Genomic DNA, 10,927 nt, shown 5'->3' on the forward strand with positions numbered 1-10,927 from the left:
ATTTTAGAATGAAACGTACGTATTTACTCAGCTTTGTGTGGCATGAATATTATTTTTCATGAAATGTATTATGTTACGACAATTTTACGAATAAGCATGTTTTTAGGAATTACGTAATAATGCAGTATATGATGATTTTGAAATGCATGATAATTGATTTATATTCATAATGTTATATATGAAATGTTCGGCACGAGGCCGTAATTATGAAATGTTCGGCACGAGATCGTAATTATGAAATTATGAAAATGCTATAGTATCATATATTATATGTTATCGAAACCCAGATGTTAGTTTAGTTCAGTTTCAGGAGCTTGGTACCGTAGCTATATAGATAAGATATCTATGTTCAAACTTGTGCTAACCACCCCATGAAGGGGTGGGAGATGGATAGTCGATGTGACTTTCAGTGTAGAGTTGTAGACGTCCACCTAGCAGTCCGGACCAGGGTGCAGCGGGCCCATCGTACTTACAGACATTTTTGACTCGGCAGTGGTCGGCCAGCCATTGTCAGGTCTCGCCTTCGGGCTGCACAACCTGTCATGGGGGATAATACATGACATCAGCTAGCTATTCATCCTAGGTATGTTTTCAGTACTATCAGATATAACATATGATTTATGAATGATATGAGTTACTAGAAAATATAAAAGCATATGATGATTCAGTATGTTATGACGAATGTTTATAGATATATGAAATGTATTGTATATGTATAATTGCATTATATTTTCATGTTGCTACACAACTGCATTTAGTTTATTTTCCCTTACTGAGAAATGTCTCACCCCCAAACTTAATATATTTTTTAGGAGACCCTAAGAGACCGGCGGGTCGTGGCCACCGTTGAGCTTATTAAGTTACCCTACTAGGAGGGTAAGGTTTTGTTCTAGGATCAGGATTATTTTTTTGTGAGGTCCTAGTTGTATTTGGAACGTTATGGGAGATTAAAAATATATGTATGCTATTTTGATTTAAATAGACTCTGGTATTATATTTTATGGTTGGATGATTGAGATTTTATACTTACTGCTACTTCGGTTTTCGCTGTGATTGACAGGTGTCCCCGTTACCTATCAGTTCTCGTTGATATTGTTATTATTTATGTTTATTATGTGATAAGTTAAGGGGGACATTACAGTTTGGTATCAGAGCCTAGGATTCTAGGTTCTGTAGACTCTAGAGTGCAGTAGTAATAATACCAGAGTATAGGATAAGGAAATTTGAGGTCTGGTTCTGAAGTCTAGATGCAGGACTTCCGTGGTGGTTTGAGTGATTTTCCTGGGGTGACAATTTCAGGAAAGTCATTGTAAACTATCGTTGGATTGAGTTTCTAGGTTGCAGGATTGAACCTTGAATTAAGATCAGGAGAGATCAATTAATTAGGAGAATATATTATATGAGTTGGATGATATGTATTGAGAAGGGGGTTTTGAGTTAAAGTTATTTGCTTTTCAAGATGGACCTTGGTGGAAATAGTGCCCACGCTAGTGGGAGTGAGGGTGTTGGACCCTCAGGCACTGCGGGTAGTGATTCAGATGCCGTCTTACGTAGCGTGGCACAACAGGTTATGGTAGAAATTTTCAGAAGTTCAAAGGAACAGGGTGGTCCATCGGTAGGCCATCGTAGCTCGATTAAGAAGTTTATTAAGATGAGTCCTCTGGCTTTCTCAGGAGGGACAAACCCTGCAGTCGTTGAAAAATGGGTGCAGGAGATAGAGAAAGTGTTTGCAGTATTGTAGTGTTCAGAGGAGCAGAGGGTATTATTTGCCACATATAAACTGACTGGAGAGGTTGAGAGATGGTGGTCGGCAGTGAGACTTTTAGAGCAGTAGAGGATTATACCTGTGGAGATGACGTGGGAGCAGTTTAAAGAAATATTCTTCGACAGGTATTTTCCAGCCTCGTCCAGGGAGGCTAAAATTGAGGAGTTCCTGAATCAGAAGCAGGGACAACTATCAGTGCAGCAATACACGGCGAGATTCATCGAGCTATCTCGCTTTGTCCCGTACATTATTCCAGATGAGGTGAAGAAGGTACGACAGTTTGAAAGAGGTATGAGGAGGGAAATATATAAGCAAGTGTCGATTCTGAAGTTGCAGGATTTTGTCGAGCTGGTTGATAGGGCCATTACATAAGAAATTGGAGAGCGGTTGGAGGTTGAGGAGCAGAGATAGAAGAAGAGATCCATACCTTCTGGTTCCCAACAGGGGATTGGACGTGGTTCATGGAAGAAAGGTGGCTACTATAGAGATCGGAGGCAGGAGACCGGGAATCACGGTTTTTAGGGTGTGCAACCACCTCTAGTTTGCCCAACTTGTGGGAAGAGGCACCCAGGAGAGTGTCGTGCCGGGCGAGGTGTTTGCTATCGATGTGGGGAGCCAGGGCATGTGATGAGGGATTGTCAGGCTCAGATTGGTGTTGCTCCTGCTCCTAGACCTGCTCGAGGAGGCTACCAGGCACCACGTGGAGGCCAGCAGAGGAATATGGCCCCAGCTAGGGTTTTCGCTTTGACGTCTGGCGACGCTGAGGCGGCCAGCGATGTGGTGATAGGTACGGTTAACATGTTTTCATTTAAAATTATTGCACTTTTTGATTCGGGTGCCACACATTCATTTGTGTCTTTGGGGTGTGTTAAATTATGTGGGACAGAAACACAAACATTTAATGTTAAACTGTTAGTAGCTACACCGACCAGGTCAGTGGTGAGATGTAGTAGGGTACTCCGTGGTTATCCAATTGATGTTCAGGGGAGAATTTTATCTGCTGAGCTGGTGGTGCTAGATATGCACGGGTTTGACATCTTCTTCAGCATGGATTGGCTAGCAGTTAATTCTGCTATTATAGACTGTCATGCTAGAGAAGTGATATTCAGACCTCTAGGGAAATCAAAATTCAGATTTACAGGATCACGAGTGCAATCCTTACCTCGAATGGTTTCAGCTGTTCAGGCAAGGAGACTGCTCCAAAGTGGCTGTCAGGGATTTGTGGCTTTTGTGAAAGAAATGTCAGAAAATGAATTGAAGCTTATCAATACACTTGTGGTGAAGGAATTTACGGATGTGTTCCCAGATGAATTACCAGGTCTACCACCTGATCGTGAAGTAGATTTTCCTATTGATCTACTTCCATGTACAACGCCGATCTCTAAAGCACAGCATTGAATGGCGCCAGCAGATTTAGTAGAACTGAAAGATCGGTTGCAAGATTTGCTTGATAAGGGCTTCATACGACCTAGTGTATCTCCGTGGGGAGCTCTAGTACTATTCATGAAAAATAAGGATGGGTCTATGATGATGTGCATAGACTATAGGGAGATTAATAAAGTGACTATCAAAAACAAGTATCCTCTACCCCATATCGATGATTTGTTCAATCAGCTACAGGGTACACGGGTATATTCTAAAATTGACCTCAGATCCGGCTACCATCAGGTAAAGTGAAAGCAGAAGACATCTCGAAGACGACTTTCAGGACCAGATATGGGCATTATGAGTTTCTGGTTATGCCATTTGGTCTGAAAAATGCTCTTGCGATATTTATGGATTTGATAAATTGGATTTTTCATCCATATTTAGATCAGTTTGTGGTTGTTTTTATTGATGATGTACTGGTCTATTCGAGGAGCTATGAGGAGCACGAGATACATTTGAAGTAGGTTTTGCAGATGCTTAAAGAGAGGAAGTTGTATGCAAAATTCAGTAAATGTGAATTCTAGCTCGAGAAAGTTGTGTTTTTGGGACATATTATCTTATGAGACAGAATTTCTGTAGATCCCAGTAAGAGTGAGGCGGTGGTGAATTGGGTTAGACCGAGGAACGTCCAAGAGATTAGTTTCTTGGGGTTAGCTGGTTATTACCGTCGCTTTGTCGAGGGATTCTTAGCTTTATCAGGACCTCTGACACGACTTACTAGAAAGAATGCTAGATTTGAATTGGACGACGACTGTGAACAGAGTTTTCAGGAACTGAAGCAGAGATTAGTCACAACGCCTGTATTGAACATCCCGTCAGGGGGTAAGGGTTATACTATCTACAGTGATGCATCCTTGAAGGGACTTGGCTGTGTATTGATGCAGCATGGCAGGGTGGTGGCGTATGCATCCAGACAGTTGAAAGAATATGAAAAGAACTACCCTACCCATGCTCTTGAATTGGCTACAGTGGTACATGCATTGAAAATTTGGAGGCATTATCTGTACAGCGAGCAGTGCAAGATTTTCTCTAACCACAAGAGCTTAAATTATTTCTTCACCTAGAAGGAGTTGAACATGAGACAGAGAAGGTGGTTAGAGTTAATTAAAGATTTTGATTGTATTATCAGTTACAACCCAGGGAAAGCAAATGTGGTAGCTGAAGCACCGAGCAGGAAATCTGGGGAATCAGCGTTGAGGGCTATGGGGATCCAACATCCGATCATGATGGATCTAGAGAGACTCAACATTGAATTGATGGAGAGTAATACTCTAGTATGTATTGCCAGTTTAGTGGTATAGCCTACTCTGCAGGAAAGAATTAAAGCCGCCTAGAAAGAAGATCCAGAATTGGTAGAGGTAATGGATAGAGTGTAGAGGGGTCAGGGAGAGGAATTCCGCATTTTAGATGACGGAGCTTTGCGGTTCTGTTCTAGACTGTGTGTTCCTGCTGATGTTGACACTAAGAGGACTTTTCTAGATGAGGCTCATAGATCTTTGTATACGGTTCATCATGGCAGTACGAAAATGTATAGGGATCTGCAAGAGTTTTATTGGTGGAGTGGTATAAAGAGGGAGATTGCCGAGTATGTAGCCCAGTGCTTGACGTGCCAGCAGGTAAAAGCTGAGCATTAGAGGCCAGCGGGTCAGTTGCAGCCGCTATTTATCCCAGAGTGGAAGGGGGATCATATATCCATGGATTTTGTTTCAGGGCTGCCATTGACATCACATGGCCAGAATGCGATTTGGGTGATAGTAGACCGATTGACTAAGTCCGCCCATTTTCTCCCTATCAAGATCAGCTATTCCCTCAGCCATTTAGCAGAAATTTACATTCAAGAGATAGTTCGTTCTCATGGGGTGCCTGTATCTATTGTGTCAGATCAAGACCCGCGATTCATGTCACGATTTTAGAGGAGCTTGCAAGAGGCTCTAGGGTCTCAGTTATCATTTAGCACGACATTCCACCCTCAGTCAAACAGACAGATTGAGAGGACGATACAGATACTAGAAGATATGCTCCAAGCGTGTGTGTTAGATTTTGGAGGTAGCTAGACACAGTTCATGTCGCTGGTAAAGTTCGCATATAATAATAGTTACCAGTCCAGTATTGGCATGGCACCTTTTGAGACACTGTACGGTAGGAGATGTCGATCTCCTTTATATTGGGATGAGATGGGTGAGCGGCGAGTTGTGGGGCCAGAGCTGGTACAGCAGGCGTACGATAAGGTTTAACTTATCAGGGAATGAATTAGTGCAACTTAGAGCCGACAGAAAAGTTATGTCGATAATCGCCGCAGGAATTTAGAATTTGATATAGGTAATCATGTGTTTCTGAAGATAGCTCCATGGAAAGGAGTTATGAGATTCAAAAAGAAGGGTAAACTTAGCCCTAGGTTTATCGGTCCATTTGAGATTTTAGAGAAAGTGGGACTGGTGGCCTACAGGCTAGCTTTGCCACCTACACTATCCAGGATACACGACGTATTCCACGTATCTATGTTGAAAAAATACGTCACAGATCCTTCTCATATTATCAGCTATGGTGAGTTAGAGCTCAGTGATTCGTTAGTTTATGAGGAGGTACTAGTGCAGATTTTGAACAGAAAGGAACAGGAATTATGTAGTAAGAAAATTCCTGTGGTAAAGGTTTTATGGAGGAATCATGCAGTAGAAGAGGCTTCTTGGGAGCTCGAGGAGCAGATCAGACAGAAATACCCACAATTATTCCAAGAAGTCCATATGTAAATAAGAAATGTGAGTAAATATGTAATGTTTTAGGTAGTATGAGATATTTTAGTTTTGGGAGAATTTTCTTTTATTATATGTAATCTCCCAGAACTTGAAATGTAACCACGGTACTCCTCCTCTATAAGTGAGGGTAAGTAATAACATAAGAAGATCATTTTTCCTAACAAGGGATGATGAATTATATGAATAGTAAATTTCGAGGAAAAAATTTTATAAGGAGGGGAGATTGTGACAACCCAAATAAAAATGATATTTAAAATAACAAAGAGAAAGGGTAATTATTAGAGGCCTCGTCGACAAACACAGGGGATTTGTCAACGAGGGTATAAGAGGGCCTCGTCGACGAAGCCAAATTTCGTTGACGAGGAAATACTGAGAGAGGTTTTTGAGCCAACTAAATTTTGTCTACGAGGAGTGGGTTTCGTCGACAAAATTATTGAAGGACTCGTCGACGAGATAACGTGGCTCGTCGACAAACCTAGTCCTATAAATACTAAAAATTCAGATTTTAACTTCGTAATTAAGTAATCTTTCACTCTCTCTCTCTCTCTCTCTCCCTTCGGCGCCCTCTCCTTCTTTCTTCGATTTCGAGCCAAATTTACGCCGGATCGACAATTTAAAGCCACCACAACGCTCCTGGAGAAGTTCTCGCCAAATCTGTCGAAGCGGATCGTTGGTAAAAGTAAGTTGGAAATCATCCCTGAGTTGAGGTAAGACTTTTTAAGTCAAATTTGGTCTTACAGTAGTTATAGGAAATGATATACGCATGAAAATACTGAAGTTTAATACTGGGAGTTTTCATTTTTAGGATATTGATCAGAAAATCCTACGGGTGTTAGACCAGGATATTTTATGGGCTTTCTCAGTAGTCAGGTAAGAGAATAAACTAAAACAGTTATTTTTTCACACGTATTATTATTATTATCAGCAAAGTAATTTTCAGGGAATATGTATTATAGTTGAAAATGTATGTTATTGGGAAAATACTGTTGTTATACAGGAATATGATTTTAGAATGAAACGTACGTATTTACTTAGCTTTGTGTGGCATGAATATTATTTTTCATGAAATATATTATGTTACGGCAATTTTACGAATAAGCATGTTTTTAGGAATTACGTAATAATGCAGTATATGATGATTTTGAAATACATGATAATTGATTTATATTCAGAATGTTATATATGAAATGTTCGGCACGAAACCGTAATTATAAAATGTTTGGCACGAGACCGTAATTATGAAATTATGAAAGATGCTATAGTATCATATATTATATGTTATCCGAACCCGGATGTTAGTTTAGTTCAGTTTCAGGAGCTCGATACCGTAACTATATAGATAAGATATCTATGTTCAAACTTGTGCTAGCCATCCCATGAGGGGGTGGGAGATGGATAGTCGATGTGGCTTTCAGTGTAGAGTTGTAGACGTCCACTTGGCAATCCGGACCAGGGTGCGGCGGGCCCATTGTACTTACAGACATTTTTGACTCGGCAATGGTCTGTCAGCCATTGTCGAGTCCCGCCTTCGGGCTGCACAACCCGTCATAGGGGATAATACATGACATCAGCTAGCTATTCATCCTGGGTATGTTTTCAGTACCTATCAGATATAACAGACGATTTATGAATGATATGAGTTACTAGCAAATATAAAAGTATATGATGATTAAGTATGTTATGACGAATGTTTACAGATATATGAAATGTATTGTATATGTATAACTGCATTATATATTCATGTTGTCACACAGCTGCAGTTAGTTTATTTTCCCTTACTAAGAAGTGTCTCACCCCCAAACTTAATATATTTTTCAGGAGACCCTAAGAGACCGGCGAGTCGTGGTTGCCGTTGAGCTTATTAAGTTACCCTACTAGGAGGGTAAGGTTTTGTTCTTGGATCAGGATTATTTTGTTGTGAGGTCCTAGTTGTATTTGGAGCGTTATGGGAGATTGAAAATATATGTATGCTATTTTGGTGTAAATAGACTCTGGTATTATGTTTTATGGTTGGATGATTGAGATTTTAAACTTACTGCTGCTTAGGTTTCCGCTGTGATTAACAGGTGTCCCCGTTACCTATGGGTTCTGGTTGATATTGTTATTATTTATATTTATTATGTGATAAGTTAAGGGGGACGTTACAGTTTCATACGACCTAGTGCATCTCCGTGGGGAGCTCCAGTACTGTTTGTAAAGAAGAAAGACAAGTATTTGAGGATGTGTATGGATTACAGAGAAATCAACAAGATTACTATTAAGAATAAATATCCTCTATCCCGTATAGATGATTTGTTTGACCAGCTCCAAGGTACGGGTGTAATGACCCGAATAATAAAAATTGTATTTAAATAGAGAGGAAGGGAAATGGAAACAGAAACAGAAGGAGGCCGCAGACTTTGTCGACGAGGGTACAAGAGGGCCTTATTGATGAAGCCAAGTTTTGTCGACGAGAAGATACCGAGGGAGGATTTTTGGAAGTTTGAAATTCGTCGATGAGGGTTCAGGTTCATCGACGAACTTTCTACAAGACTTGTCGACGAGGTGACGTGTCTCGTCGATGAATCCGACCTTATAAATAGTTGAAAATCAAATTTTTAACGCAAAAAAATAGAAATCACTTTCTCTATCTCTCTCTCTCTCCCTCCCTACGGTCTCTCTCTCCTCTCTCTTCGATTTCGGCTCCGTCGTTCACCGGATCGACGATCTGAGGCCACCACGACGCTCCTAGGGAAGTTCTCTCCAAATCTGCCGGAGCAGATCGTTGGTGGAAGCAAATTGGAATTCATCCCTAAGTTGAGGTAAGACTTTATATTCGAAATTTGGTCTTTCCATAGTTGAAAGAAATGATGTATTCGAATAAATACTGAAGTTCAGTTCTGGGAATTATCATTTTCAGGGTATTGCCTAGGGTTTCCTATGGGTGTAAGACCAATATTATAGAGGGGCTTTTCAGTTGCCAGGTAAGCGGATAAATTAAAACAGTTATTTTTCATTGAAATTAATATTATTTAATAGTAGAATAATTTCTAGAAAGCATGTGATTATATATGAGTATAATTGAGAAGATGTAGGTTTGGGAAAATACTGCATTTGTATAGGAAATGTGATTTCAGAATGGAATATATGGTTTCCTTTAATTCGTGTGGCATGAATATTATTTTATATATATGTTATACCATGTTAAGTTAGATTTACAAGATAAAGCATGTTGATAAATATGTTCAGGAATAACATGATAAACACAGTAAATTATGGAATATATATGATATATTCGGTGCAAGGCCGTAATTGATGTTTGGTGCGAGGCCGTATTTACTCATGTTATTCGGCACGAGGCCGTATTTATTCATGTCTTCGGCGCGAGGTCGTAATTATTATGTTAAAGTGGAATCCAGCAAATGCTATTATTTGATTTACGATAAACAGTATATGATTATGTACTATATGTTATCAGAACCTGGATGTTAGTTTACTACAGTTTCAGGAGCACGGTACTGTAGCTTATAGATCAGATATCTATAATCAGATTGGTGCTAACCATCCCATGAGGGGGTGGGAGATGGATAGTCGATGTGGCTTTCAGTGTAGATTGTAGACGTCCACCTGGCAGTCCGGACCAGGGTGTGGCAGGCCCATCGTACTTACAGACATTTTTGACTCGACAATGGTCGGCCAGCCATTGTCAGGTCCCACCTTCGGGCTGCACAACCCGTCATGGGGGGTAATACATGACATCAGCTAACTGTACATCTTGGGTAGTTTTCAGTATTATAGATTATATTAGATAACATATGATTAGTATGATTACTTGGAAGTATGAAATTATTTGTTTATCTAGCCATATTACGATTTATGTTTATGGTATGTGAAATGTATGGTATAAGTATTACAGCATTAAATATTCATGTTACCACACAGCTGATTTTAATTTATCTACCCTTACTGAGAGGTGTTTCACCCCGAATATTAAATGATTTTCAGGAAACCCGGAGAGACCGGCGGGTCAGGACCGCCGCTAAGTGAGTTGAGCTTCCCTGCTAGAAGGGTAAGTTCTAATCTAGGATCAGAAGATTTTTGTTGTGAGATCCTAGGTTTATTTTGGTATTTTTGGGAGATTGTATATAAACATAGGTATTTGGGAATGTAGTTAACTTTGGTGTTTGGATTTTATGGTTATGAAAATGTGATTTAAATTTACTGCTGCCTAGGTTTCTACAATGTTTGGCGGGTGTCCCTGACACCATGAGTTCGGGTTTACCATTTTATTTATTATATTTCATTTTATATTAAGATAAGCAGGTCTTTACAATTTGGTATCAGAGCAAAGGGCTAGTTACCCCGATCCCCGAGAACTCTCGCTTATGAATGATTGTGGACAAGTAAGACTCTCCGCCCGGGTACTTGCTGAATTAAGGGACGACGATACGTAACGCCTCAATCTCAGTGAGTGCTCTGATAGGTACCCGTTGTTGCCAAGAGCACAAGGCCCATAAGGAAAGTGACAACGCCCAAAAGGGGGATGTTACAATGGGCATTACGAGTTTCTTGTTATGCTATTTGGTTTGACGAATGCTCCTGCGGTATTTATGGACTTTATGAACAGAGTCTTCCATCAATACCTAGACCAGTTCGTTGTTGTTTTTATTGATGATGTACTGGTCTATTCGAGGAGCCATGAGGAGCATGAGACGCAATTGAGGTAGGTTCTGCAGACGCTACAGGAAAAGAAGTTGTATGCCAAGTTTAGCAAATGTGATTTCTGGCTCGAGAAAGTTATGTTTTTGGGGCATGTTATCTCAAGAGATGGAATTTCTGTAGATCCTACTAAGATTGAGGCCGTAGTGAATTGGGCTAGACGGAGGAATGTCCAAGAGATCAGGAGTTTCTTAGGGCTAACTAGGTATTACCGTCGTTTTGTAAAGGGATTCTCAGTGTTATCGGGGCCGTTAACACGACTGACTAAAAAGAATGTCAGATT

Source organism: Malania oleifera, chromosome 10 (genome assembly GCF_029873635.1).
Source record: "Malania oleifera isolate guangnan ecotype guangnan chromosome 10, ASM2987363v1, whole genome shotgun sequence".
Taxonomy (NCBI): Eukaryota; Viridiplantae; Streptophyta; class Magnoliopsida; order Santalales; family Ximeniaceae; genus Malania; species Malania oleifera.